At 35.9% G+C, this 13,401-nt stretch overlaps 1 protein-coding gene across 19 annotated transcripts in view; it reads left to right on the top strand.

Annotated features, from left to right (window-relative positions):
- Nucleotides 1–13,401, top strand: part of CDC42BPA (CDC42 binding protein kinase alpha) — a 318,157-nt gene that overhangs the window by 53,865 nt on the left and 250,891 nt on the right. The window lies entirely within an intron of this gene.

Below are 13,401 nucleotides of genomic sequence, written 5' to 3'. Positions count from 1 at the left end.
ATCGTTTTAAATTCTAGTTCAGACATCTTTCTTATATCTGTATTGATTTAATCTTTGGCTATAGTTCTACTTTCTGTTCTTTGTGTGAATGTCTCCATTTTGCAATTTGTCCAGAAAAGAAAAGAAGAAAGAAAATAAAGGGAAAAACAAAAATAGAGAAATCCAAAGAAGAAAGGAAAACAAACAAAAAAACCAAAACAAACAAACCCAGAACAACAACAACAAAAAAACTAGATCCTGGGTGTGTTTTGGTCTGCTTGTTAAAAGCTTCTAAATTCCCCTCCCCACCCCCCAAAAAAAGAGAGAGAAAGGAGAAGAAACAAAAATAAAAAAATATAAGTATATATATAATTTTAAAAATAAAAAAGGAATTAAAAATAAATAAAAAAAATAAAAAATAAAAAGGAAGTAAAAAGGAAGATAGATCCCACTTCCCCTAGAGCTGAAACTTTGCAGCCCTTTAGGATCAATAAACTATGTGTGGTCTTCTGGGGGACGGGTCTCCTGAGCAGATTCTCAGGCAGACTTGTTTCAGTCAAAATGGACCTCCAAGGTGCAGGGAAGTGGGGCTTGGAGGTGGGGCTCTGGAATCCACTAGGTGGCGCTATTTTTGCTCTCTGAAGTCTTTGAGAGTGCATGGGTGGGATGAATATGGCGTTCCTAGCTCTCTAGTTCTGAGGTTGAAAGTTTGACCCCAGACTCTTCAGTGAGCCTTCACAGAAGAGCAATCATTCTTCTTGTGTCTCTAGTTTCCATCTGAACCTTGCATTCACCCTGCTTGTGTCTGAGCTTTTTTTTGTCTCAGGCATGTGATTGAGTTTCAGGACTCCACATTTTAGGGACTTCTGGAGTGTCAACCTGTACTGTTCCTCTGGTGAGGGACTCACTGAGCTTTTGCCATTTCCGTGGGCCCCAAGAAAAGGGGTTGCAGGATCATGCAGCGGTTCACAGTAGATGGGCACCAAGACTTGCTGCTCCCAGCCAACTTTCCTGCTTCTGTGCCTGGGAACAGTGCAGCTTGTTGGCACCACCCATTCTTGTGATCCAGGAGATCCACAGACCAGGCTGTCACTCCTGGGGCTCTGTTGGGCTTTGCCACTTGAGTACTTTTAAGCCAGGCATGTTTCACACGGTAGCAGACTTATAAAAGTTCAGATTTTGGGTTCCCTGGATTGTAATACTTGGTAGTCTCAGTAAGCAGGCTCCCTCTGTATGGCCATATCCACAGCTATATCTCCTTCAACTTTCCACACTTCTTACCTTCCAAAAGTGGTTGCTTTTCTACTTTTCTACTTGTAGACTTGCAGTTTTTGTTTTCTCAGGTCTCCAGTTGATTTCTTGGGTGTTCAGAATGATTTGCTAACTATCTATCTTTGTTCAAAGGATGAGACAAGCTTAGGGTACCCCTACTCCTCTGCCATTTAACTCCTCTGCTGAGAAGCTCTTGAGTAGTGCTTCTTAGTAATATGTGTGTAGAAAATGGTTTTGAATTAAGTAATCCTCAATAAGATTGTTTTATTTGAGGGATGAAATTGCTTGTATCATGTATGTAGTAGATTGAAGGGCCTGTGATCAACCAGTCATATATTCTTTTCAGGAACATGTCTTCAGAGAACTTAAAAACTTTTTTTTCCCCAAATATGTATTTATTTTCGAGGGAGAATGCATGAGTGGGAGGGGCAGAGGGAGAGGGAAAGAGAATCTGAAGCAGACTCCTCGCTGAGTGTGGAGCCCCATGAGGGGCTTGATACATAAGCCTGAGATCATGAGCTGAGGTGAAATTGGAGTCCAGTGTTTAACTAGCTGGGTCACCTATGTGCCCCTCAAAGAACTTTTTTTTTTTTTTTTTGGTGAATAATGACTAGTAATGATTTATTTTGTTCCAAAAGTTGTTCATAGTTCAATTTTTCATGACCAGTTGTTTTCATCTAACTCAATCACTGAAATTAAAGGTATATCATCAGGTTTAGTTAAAGACATCATAGTTTCCCAGATTTGAAAGAATACTCAGTTGTGAAAAAATTTTGGCGAAATAACTCAGTTTTTGAGCTAATCATTTTTATTAACATGAATATTGATTGATTCACATTATACAAACTAAAATTTTTTTATTAAAAGTTTTTCCTGTGAATATATATAGTGTATAAGACTTTTTTGTACAATTCAAAAGATGATAATAAAATGAACATCTCTCTGTCCTTTGAGCCAACTTAAGAAATGGGATATTAACAGGATCTTAGAAACACCCGTGTGTCAGTGTGTTTCTCTTTTTTCTCCAGAATAAATCACACGATGAAATTCCTTGCTTTTCTTTATAGATATATCACTTTGATAAGTTCCTATAGAAGATTATTTATTTTTGCCTGTTTTTGAACAGTAGGTAAAGGAAATAATACTGTATGTTTTTGTGACTTCTTTCTTAGGTAGTGTGTTTTTGAGATTTATCCACATTGCTTATGTTAACCTTAAAAATAGTTTTTTTGCCAGCAAAAAAAAATAACAGAACTGCAATTCGGGGTATGCAAATTATGGCAAAACCATAGACAAATCCAACAAATAAAGGAGAGGAACAATACTTTATGGCTAATAAGAAGGAAATGGAGAGTTGTTTTAAACAAAAGTCTTATTTGGAGCAAATCAGGGGTTCAGGGTGATAGTGGTTTCTCCCTGGCTGAGCTACAGGCGTGGTCATTTCTTGTAGGAGATGCAGTACTCCTCTTTTCCTGTTGGGCACCTGTAATTCATGATTTCTTCCTTGAGTTTTTCTTTTGGGGTCTGTAAGTGGCAGTTCTTCCTGTAATTGACACTGAGTGGGACAGCTCCCCCTTCCAGCCTTTCCTTCTTCTTTTCTTTGCCCACTTTTTCAGTCACTTTATTTTCTTAATTTAAAATCAACTAAATTAACATATACTGTATTATCATTTTCAGAGGTAGAATTTAGTGATTCATCAGTTGCACTTAACACCCAGTGCTCATTACATCACATGCCCTCCTGAATGCCCATCACCCATTTACCCTATCCCCCCCACCCACCTCCCCTCCACCAACCCTTAGTTTGTTTCCTACAGTTAAGAGTTTCTTATAGTTTGTCTCCCTTTCAATTTCATCTTATTTTACTTCCTTTCCCATGTGTTCATCTGTTTTGTTTCTTAAATTCCACATATGAGTGAAATAATATATTTATCTTTCTCCAACTTATTTCACTTAGCATAATATCCTCTAGTTCCATTCACTTTGTTGCAAATGGCAAGATTTCATCCTTTTTGATGGCTGAGTGATAGTCCATATTTATATGTACCACATCTTCTTTATCCATTCATCCGTCGATGGACATCTGGGCTCTTTCCATATTTTGACTGTTGTTGACATTGCTGCTGTAAACATTGGAGTGCATGTGCCCCTTTGAATCACTATGTTTATAATCTTTGGATAAATACCTAGGAGGGCAATTTCTAGGTCATATGGTAGCTCTATTTTTAACTTTTTGAGGGCTCTCCATACTGCATACCAGTGTGCATTCCCACCAACAGTGTAAGAAGGTTCCCCTTTATCTGTATCCTCATTAGCATCTTTTGTTTACTGACTTCTTAATTTTTGCCTTTCTGACTCGTGTGACCAGCCTCGCCTTCTGCATCCAGAATTCACTGTAGTGAAGTTTCCCTTGATTAATTTTCACTTAAAATAGCTATGTTTCATTTATTTTCACTTCCTTTTATTACTTGGATGTATGAATGAACCAGTTTATTTATCTTCACGTAGATGGACATTTGTTTACAGGTTTTCATTATTATGGATAATGCTGAATAATACGGTCTTCAGTTCCATACACGAGGGTTTCTGTACGTGCTATTATATGTTGAAGATGGAATCTCTGGATAGCAGGATATGCATATATTCCATTGAAATAGCTAGAAACTTAAATACAGTACTCATATTCATTTACATTCCCACTAGCAGTGGACAAGATATTATTCCTCCCAACACTTGGTTTTTTTTTTTTTTACTATTTAATTTTTGCCAGTCAGATGTATGTGAAATTGTAGCTCATTGTGGTTTTAGGTACAGTTGTTCAGTTGCTGTTGAGTTGGCTGTCTTTTGATATATTTATGGGCCATTGGAAACAAACCAATTGAAAAACTGTGTACTTCTCTATGAAATACACAATTTTTCAATTGGTTTGTTTCTTTTACTTTTTTTTTTATTTTAAAATTTTTATTGAAATTCTAGTTAGTTAACATACGTAGAATTCAGTGATTTGTCACTTAAATACGACACTCAGTACTCATGATAACAGGTAGTTTGTTTCTTTTAAATAAATTGGTAGATGGGTATGTAAGAGATGCAGTACTCATCTATTCCTGTTGGGGCCTATAATTCATGATTTCTTTCTCAAGTTTTTCTTTTGGGGTCTGTAATTGACAGCTAATGATTTTTCTTTTGGGGTCTGTGATTGGCAGTTCTTCGTGTAATTGCCACTGAATGGTATGGTTACCAATCCATTTTCAGTTATATGTGTCACAGTTAAATTACTTCTAGTTAGTGTCTTTCTTTACGGTGACTTTTGATGAAAAAAATTTTTCTTAAAGGTTTATTTATTTTGAGAGCGAGAAAGAGGGAGCACATGTGTGAGTGAGCACAGATAGGAAAGGGCAGAGGAAGAGGAGTCTTAAGCAGACTCTGTGCTGAGCTTGGAGCCTGACTTGGGGCTCGGTCTCATGACCCTGAGATCACAACCTGCAAGAGTTGGACTCTTACTTGATTGTGCGTGCCATGCATGTGCCCAGATGAAAAAATTTTTAATTGTCAAATTTATTAATTTTTTAAATAAACTATACTTTATCTTTGTTAAAAAATTCTTTTCCAATCCAAAGTCCTAGTGTCCTGTATATTGTCTTGTAAACAACCTGGAATGACTTTGTATATTGTGTGAAATACTATTCCAATTCCATTCCTTTCCTGAATATAACCATTGTCATGTCTTAAATAGTCCATTCTTTTCCCACCATTGTACTGTGCCAGTACTATTATAAATTATATCCATATGTGTATGAGTTGCTTTTGGGCTGTTTGGCCAGTTTGCCCATCTTCTTGCCAACACATACTATTTTAATTACCCTAGTTTTATTATAAGTCTTGGTTTGTTAATAGTGCAAGTCTTCCTCCTTTTTCTGTCATGTTTTTTGTTTTTGTTTTTGTCAAAAGTATCTTGATTATTCTTGGTTCCTTTGTTCATCCTTGTAAATTTTAGAACTTGCTTGTGAGGTTCATGAAAATCCCGAGTTGGATTTTGATTGTAATTATATTAAATTGCAAATATTTTGGGGTGAATTGACCTTTTAATGATACTGTGCCTTCCTGTCCAAGTACTTTTTGTTTGGGACTTGAACATTTTCCAGGAAATATTTGTTGTATATTAAGGGCAGATACATCTGTTGATAGATTTATTGATAGGTCCTTTTAAAAGTGCCATCATAAGTATCTTTCTAGATAATTTTACAAAAATGTTTTTGATGTATGGGAGTGAAATTGAGTTCTGCATAATATTTCTATCCAGCAGCTTGCTTGATTCAGTCATTGCAGGCATGATGCATATTGCTTTTTTTTGTGGGTTTTTTCCCCTTGTGCTGTACTTTTCATCTCCATGACGTACTTATTTTATAACTGGAAGCTTGTGGTTCTTAATCTCCTTCACCTATTTTGCCCATCCTCTCATCCACCCCTGGCAACTACCAGTTGGTTCTCTGTAATTAAGAGTGTGTTTTGGTTTTGATATTTTTTGAGGGTGGTTATGTATTTGAAATAATTTATTTGCATTCAGAATAGAGAATTCACTAAAGAATATTATCAATCTATACATTATTTCAATTTGAAGCATATTTTTATGGAAGATGAATTTTAATACATAAATTTCTTTCTTTTTCTTTTAAATATTTTATTTATTTATTTGATAGACCGAGATTATAAGTAGGCAGAGAGGCAGGCAGAGAGAGAGGAGGAAGCAGGCTCCCCGCTGAGCAGAGAGCCTGATGCGGGGCTCAATCCCAGGACCCTGAGACCAGGACCTGAGCCGAAGGCAGAGGCTTCAGCCCACTGAACCACCCAGGCGTCCCAATACATAAATTTCTTAAAAAATTTTTTTTAGTGTAGTTGACACAAATGTTAACATTTGTTTCAGGTGACAACTTGCTGATTCAACTTCTCTTCATGTTATGTTGGGTTCACCATAAGTGTAGCTGTCATTTGTCACCATAGAACACTATTAAAATATCACTGACTATATTTGCTATGCTGTGTCTCTTATCCCATAACTTACTGATTCCATAGCTGTAGGTCTGTATCTTTGCTCCCCTTCACCCATCTTCACCATCCCCCAACCCCTTCCCCACTGCTAACGATCAGTTTGTTCTCTGTATTTACAGGTCAGATTTTGCTCTTTGTTTGTTTATTCATTTGTTTTGTTTTTTGATTCCATGTACGAGTGAAATAATTTTGTATTTGTCTTTCTCTGACTTATTTCACCTAGCGTAGTACCCACTAGGTTCATTCATGTTTTTACACATGGCAAGATTTTATCCTTTTTATGGCTGTGTAATATTCTCTCTCTCTCTCTTTCACACACACACACACACACACACACACATCATCATCATCATTATCGATTCATCTGTCAGTGGACACTTGGGTTACTTTTCATATCTTAGCTATTGTAAATAATGCTGCAGTAAACATAGGGATGCATCTATCTTTTTGAATTAGTGTTTTTATGTTCTGTGGATAAATAGTAATGGAATTACTGGATCATATAGTATTTCTATTTTTAATTTTTTGAGGAACCTACATATTTTCCAAAGCTGTTGCACTAATTTGCACTTCAGCAACAGTGCAGAAGTGTTCCTTTTCTCCACATCTTTACCAATATTTGTTACTTGTCTTTTTGATAGTAGCCACTCTGCCACGTGTGGAGTGGTATCTCACTGTGGTTTTGATTTGCTTGTGGGGTTTTCTATGTAGATAATTACATCATCTGTGCATAATAAGTTTTCTTCCTTTTCAATCCTTATATCTGTTCTTTCTTTTCCTACTGCACTGACTGTATCATTTTTAAAATGTTAAGTAGAAGTGATAATAATTTTAATAGAAGATGTCCTTATTTGCCTCTTGATTTTAAGGAGAATATTTTTAACATTTTTCTTTTAAGTGTTAAGTTTGCTATTCTGCTGCTGCTGTTGTAGCTATCAGTTATCAGGCCGTGGAAGTTTCTTTTGTTTCTCTTTTGTTAAAAGTGTAGTTTTTATTTGAATCTCTCTGATGGCTAATGATGATGAACATTTTTTTCATGTGTCAGCTATTTGTATGTCTTCTTTGGAGAAGTCTCTTTCATGTCTTCTGCCCATTTTTTGATGTGATTATCTGTTTTGTGTGTGTTGAGTTTGAGTTCTTTATAGATCTTGGATATCAGCCCTTTGTACTGTCATTTGCGAATATCTTCTCCCATTCTGTGGGTTGCCTCTTCATTTTGTTTCTGCTGTGCAGAAGCTTCTGATCTTGATGAAGTCCCAAAAGTTCATTTTTGCTTTTGTTTCCTTTGCCTTTGGAGACATATCTTGAAAGAAGTTGCTGTGGCCAGTGTTGAAGAGGTTACTGCCTATGTTCACCTCTAGGATTCTAATAGATTCCTGCCTCATGTTGAGGTCTTTTATCCAATTTGAGTTACTCATCATTAGCCATCAGGGAGATTCAAATCAAAACCATATTGCGATACCACCTTACACCAGTTAGAATGACCAAAATTAACAAGACAGTAAACAACAAGTGTTGGAGAGGATGTGGAGAAAGGGGAACCCTCTTACACTATTGGTGGGAATGCAAGTTGGTGCAACTACTTTGGAAAACAGTGTGGAGATTCCTTAAGAAATTAAAAATAGAGCTTCCCTATGACCCTGCAATTGCACTATTGGGTATTTACCCCAAAGACACAGATATAGTGAAAAGAAGGGCCATCTGTACCCCAATGTTCATCGCAGCAGTGGCCACAGTTGCCAAACTAGTGGAAAGAACAAAGATGCCCTTCAATGGACGAATGAATAAAGATGTGGTCCATATATACTATGGAGTATTATGCCTCCATCAGAAAGTAACAACATGGATGGAACTGGAGGAGATTATGCTGAGTGAAATAAGTCAAGCAGAGAAAGTCAATTATCATGGTTTTGCTTACTTGTGGAGCATGAGGAATAACATGGAGGACATGGGGAGATGGAGAGGAGAAGTGAATTGGGGGAATTTTGAAGGAGAGATGAACCATGAGAGACTGTGTACTCTGAGAAACAAACTGAGGGTTTTGGAGGGGAGGTGAGTAGGGGGGCGAGCCTGGTGGTGGGTAGTAAGGGGGCCACGTATTGCAGGGAGCACTGGATGTGATGCATAAACAATGAATTCTGGAATACTGAAAAGAAATTTTAAGAAATTACTAAAAAAGTGTTGTTTTAAAAACAGCTTGAATGGCTGTATAATTTTATTGATCTGTGTTTGTATATGGAAATATTTCTTAAAATACTGATTTTTTTTTCTTCCAATCTGTTTATGTGCTAAATCACGTTAATCAGTTTTCTAATATTAAAACAACTTTGCATTCTTGGGATAAACCCAACTTGGTCATGTTATTTTATTTATAAATTGCTAGATTAGTTGATAGTTTGATGAGACCTTTTGCATCTGTATTTTTTTTTAAAGATTTTATTTATTTATTTGACAGAGAGAGATCACAAGAGGCAGAGAGAGAGGAGGAAGCAGGCTTCCCGCTGAGCAGAGAGCCTGATGTGGGGCTCGAGCCCAGTACCCTGGGATCATGACCTGAGCTGAAAGCAGAGGCTTTAACCCACTGAGCCACCCAGGCACCCCCGCATCTGTATTTTTGATGAAATGGGTTAGCTTTCCCTCTTGGTTTATTATTTGGAAAATTTCGTTTAATATGAGAATTACGCCTTTCTTAATGTGTTTAGTTTAATTTGGAGGTAAAGCTATTCAGGATTGGTCTTTTTTTGTGGAATAATTTTACACCAGTGATTCAACTTATTTATTAGATAGCTCATATTTTTAATTTTAAAAACACAGTTACTCATTCTAGGAATTTGTTTACTTCTACATTTTCCAATTTACTGGCATAAGCTTTTAATAATATTCTCTTACCACCCATTGAATCTCAGCAGCATCTGAAGTTTTGTTGTTTCTCATTCCCAGTATAGATTTTTCTGTTATTAGTTTTTTCAACAAACCATCATTTGGCCTTGTTGAGCCCTTGTATTCTATGCTTATTTTCAAATTAATTAATTTTATTTATTTTGCTTTCTTACTTCTTTGTTTTCTTCTACTTTGAGTTTATTCTTTTGGTCTAATACTTCATGGTCTCTTTAATACCTTAATTTTCAAGCTGTTCTTTACCAGTGTAAATATTGAGAGTTCCCCCCTGCCCCAGTATATACTAGTTTAGTCTGCTTTTGTTATATAGTATTTAATTACTACTGTGTATTTCTGAGTATTTTCTTTTCTTTTTTTTGAATATTTTATTTGTTTATTTGACAGAGATCACAAGTAGGCAGAGAGGCAGGCAGAGAGAGGGGGAAACAGGCTCTCCGCTGAGCAGAGCGCCCGATGCGGGGCTCGATCCCAGGACCCTGAGATCATGACCCGAGCTGAAGGCAGAGGCTTTAACCCACTGAGCCACCCAGGCGCCCCCTGAGTATTTTCTAGTTCTTATTAATTTCTTCCTTAAAATTGGTTTAGGATATCAGAGCTTATGGTTTTTTCTGGTAAGCTTTCTATTATTGATTTCTAATTGTACTATACTCATATAATTTGGTTTTTATGTTCTCAGTACTTTGGAATTTTTTGGAGGCAGCTTTATGTCTTGGCATGTTGTCAGAATTTGTAGAAGTTCTCTGTGTGTGTTTCATAATGATATTTTCCAGCTCATAGGTGGAGCATTACATGCATGGTGCTCATTTTTTATTTATTTTTTGTCTTGTTGGGTTATCAATTACTGAGAGTTATAGTAAAATCTATGAAGGTGAGTTTGTTTCTTTTATGTCTGTCAGTTTAGCTTTACGTATTTTGAGGTTATGTTGTTTGGTACATACATGTTTAGAATCATTATGTCCTGGGTATCCCCCCCACCTTTTTTTTAAGCTCTATGTATGGCTCCTTTTAATCCTTATTCTACTAATGCATTTCCCCCAATATCTCTTTTGCTTATTATTAATATGTCTAACTTAGTTATTTGGTGGGAGGGGAAGGGCTAATAGTAGCTTCTACTTTTTCTGAAATTTTGCATAAATTTGGGGAAGAACCTACTAAAACAAGAAAAAACTCAGAATTTTATGGAGGACCAGCAAAACTAAATATTATGTATTTGGAAGAATTATTGTAAAATATGCAAACTTCCAGCCATATTTGTAAGGAAAAACAATGAAAAAAGATCCAGATATACAGTATTAGCATCTAAAAAGGGATCAAGCCTATCTATATTTTAGAGTTTTAAAACAAAAGAATATTATTTTACTTTATTCCAGTAAATTTGAAATTTTCAGTGCAACATATAAATTTGTAGAAAAGTATAACATAGTTGTCACAAAAAGAAATGGAAAATATGAAAATGACAATAATATGAAAGTCAATTATTAAAGGTCCACTGGAAAGATGTTTTCATTAGCATGTTTTATCTGACCTTAGAGTCTCTGCTTTCATCTTCTCTTTGTCTTTTTTTTTTTTTTAAGATTTTTATTTATTTATTCGTCAGAGAGAGTGAGAATGTGAGCACAAACACAAGCAGGGAGAGCAGTAGGCAGAGGGAGAAGCCGGCTCCCTGCTGAAGGCAGATGCTTAACGACTGAGGCATGCAGGCGCCCCTCTACTTTCTCTTCTAAAAGTTTTCTGTTTTGTTTATCACCTTGAGATCTTTAAATAAACTGTATTTTGTGTAGACACTGAAAAAGGAGAGAAAGCTACTTAAGGATACTTAATGAGGTTGATTGATCATTGGTCCCAAACCAGATGAAGACAGTATAGAAAAAAAGATAATTGTAGACCAGCGTTGTTTATGAACACAGATGTAAAATTTTAAAATCAAAGCAAGGCAATGTCATCTGTGTATTAAATAAATGCATTACAACAAAGTATGGTTTATATCAAGGTATATAAAGATGTTTCAGCTTTTAAAATCTTCTTAAGTAATATACTAAATTCGAAAGAATGAAATAGAAAACCAAATCCTCTTCATGGAGATTATAATTAAGTCAAATTAGCTGTGTATGAGAATGCCTGTTATTCATAATTCAAACACCTACAAACACTTGGTAGTTTCACCTTTCTTTTTTTTTTTTTGCGAGGGGTTGAGAGGAGTTGGTGGTGGTGCTCATTTGATTGGTAAGGAATTGATTATTTCTAGTATGTTTGTTTGCATTTCTCTGATTTCGTGAGTGCCATTTTCTGCTTATTAGCCATTTGTATTCACATGGAACATTTTAAATGGAAGAGTAACACTTACCGCATAATTTGTTTACTTGAGGACAGGGACTATTGGTCCCTGTATCTCTCTCGGTCCCTTTTGTATCTCTAGCGCAGGTATTAGAATGTACTTTGTGAGTGAACTGAGTAAATGATTAGCAAAACTATGAGCCTTCAGAAAAAATTTGTGGCTTAACTCATTTTTGAATGTTTAAAATAGAATACTTTTGCAGTGCCAAAGAAATGGGATTTTTATCAGCAGGTTCCAGAAAATAAAGAATAGATAGGATTGTTTTTAAAATTTCTGTTAATGCTGAAGTCTCCCATAAAACTTGGAAAACTCATAAAATCCTAATTACACATGATTGTACAGTACTCATTTGTAGTGCTTTCAGGGCATATGCTATTGTATGGAAAAATGATTTTTTTCTTTTGGCATACTAGCATCCTTTGTAAATCTTTGCTAAAAGATCATTTTAGTTTATGATTCATTAGATCGTTTATGTACCTGAATTGTATAAATTTCATTTATAGAGAAAATTTCATTTTTAAAAAATAGTTTTAAAAAATAGTTTCTTTGAATCATTGAATACCACATCAAAAACTAATGATGTACTATATGTTGGCTAATAGAATTTAAATTAAAAAAAAGTTTCTTTTCTGGTTCTGCAGTAGTGTTTCAAGGGTTTGAAAATGCTCCATTTTTGACTTTTTAGATAAGTAGGATGTTACCTAAAAGAAGGTATATGTGGAATTACTGCTGTTTTTGGATTTAGGGTCGTAATGAGACAAAAATATGGAGCATATCCTTTATTTGGGTTCAGGTTATTTGGAAGTCTTGAGATAGGAGGACTGTAAAGTGAGGTAGAAGCTGTATTTAAAGAACTGCTAAATGTTATGTTGTAGGCTGCTGTGTGATGTTTTTTAGCTGTAGCTGGCACCTGGACCAGCACTAGACTCAAACTGGCTGACTCCACATCTTTATTTTTATTTTATATATTCTGTACCTACCCATCTTAACCGTGTATTTCTGAAATGCTGATACAGAAGCTGGGAAAGGGAGGGACACTAGCCTCAGATTACTCCTAGAGGGATAGATGACTAATCTTCCTTGTGGTTCCCTTATGTCTCACCTACAACTTTGCAAAGAGTCTATTTGTCAATAAACTTTCTTCCAGTTTTCCGTTTGGAACCCTGACTGGTACACAGTGGCCATAGTCTCCCCAATTTGTCCAGTCTGGTTTGTTCAAAAAACCAAGGTGCCTTAGTAATTTTTTCGAAGTGTTCACTTCATTTGGTGCCATTGTTTTGTGTGTTTTCTTTCTCCTAGGATGAGATCCTCCATACCGTCATTCAAATTTGATATTCCTTTGATCATCTTCTTAGTTGTGTGAATTCCAAATAGCCGATCTCTGTTTCCTGTCCTTATTATCTAAAACACCAACACAGAAGTCTCTACTAGACTGAGATATGCAGTACGGAATACCCTTCTTTTCTAATTTCGTCGGGCTAAATACCTTCAGAACAAATCAAGTTGTAAGGACTGCCTTGCTGGTTTCACTCTCCTAATGCTCAAATAAATATTACTCTTACTCCATGGAAGGAAGAGGAAGTGGAAGAGACCTGTATCTATATATCATGACCCTTTAATCATATTGCTCCTTTTTTTTGTGAGACCGAAGAGGGACATGAAGGAAGGAAAGGAAGACAGGTTGACATTTCTCTTAGAGGCAGCAGAACATACACTGATTTTAAGATTTTTAAAAGATGTCAGTTTATCCGCTATTATTAATAGGGTGTCTGAATTCCTTGTATGGTATTCAAGGCCAATTACGTTTTCCACTTTCTGGGTCCAGTTTCTTTGCCTTTTTTCTCAAAATTCTGTAACAGCAGTGGAAT

This window comes from Meles meles, chromosome 17 (genome assembly GCF_922984935.1).
Source record: "Meles meles chromosome 17, mMelMel3.1 paternal haplotype, whole genome shotgun sequence".
Classification (NCBI taxonomy): domain Eukaryota; kingdom Metazoa; phylum Chordata; class Mammalia; order Carnivora; family Mustelidae; genus Meles; species Meles meles.
This window is presented reverse-complemented; position numbering and strand designations above follow the sequence as displayed.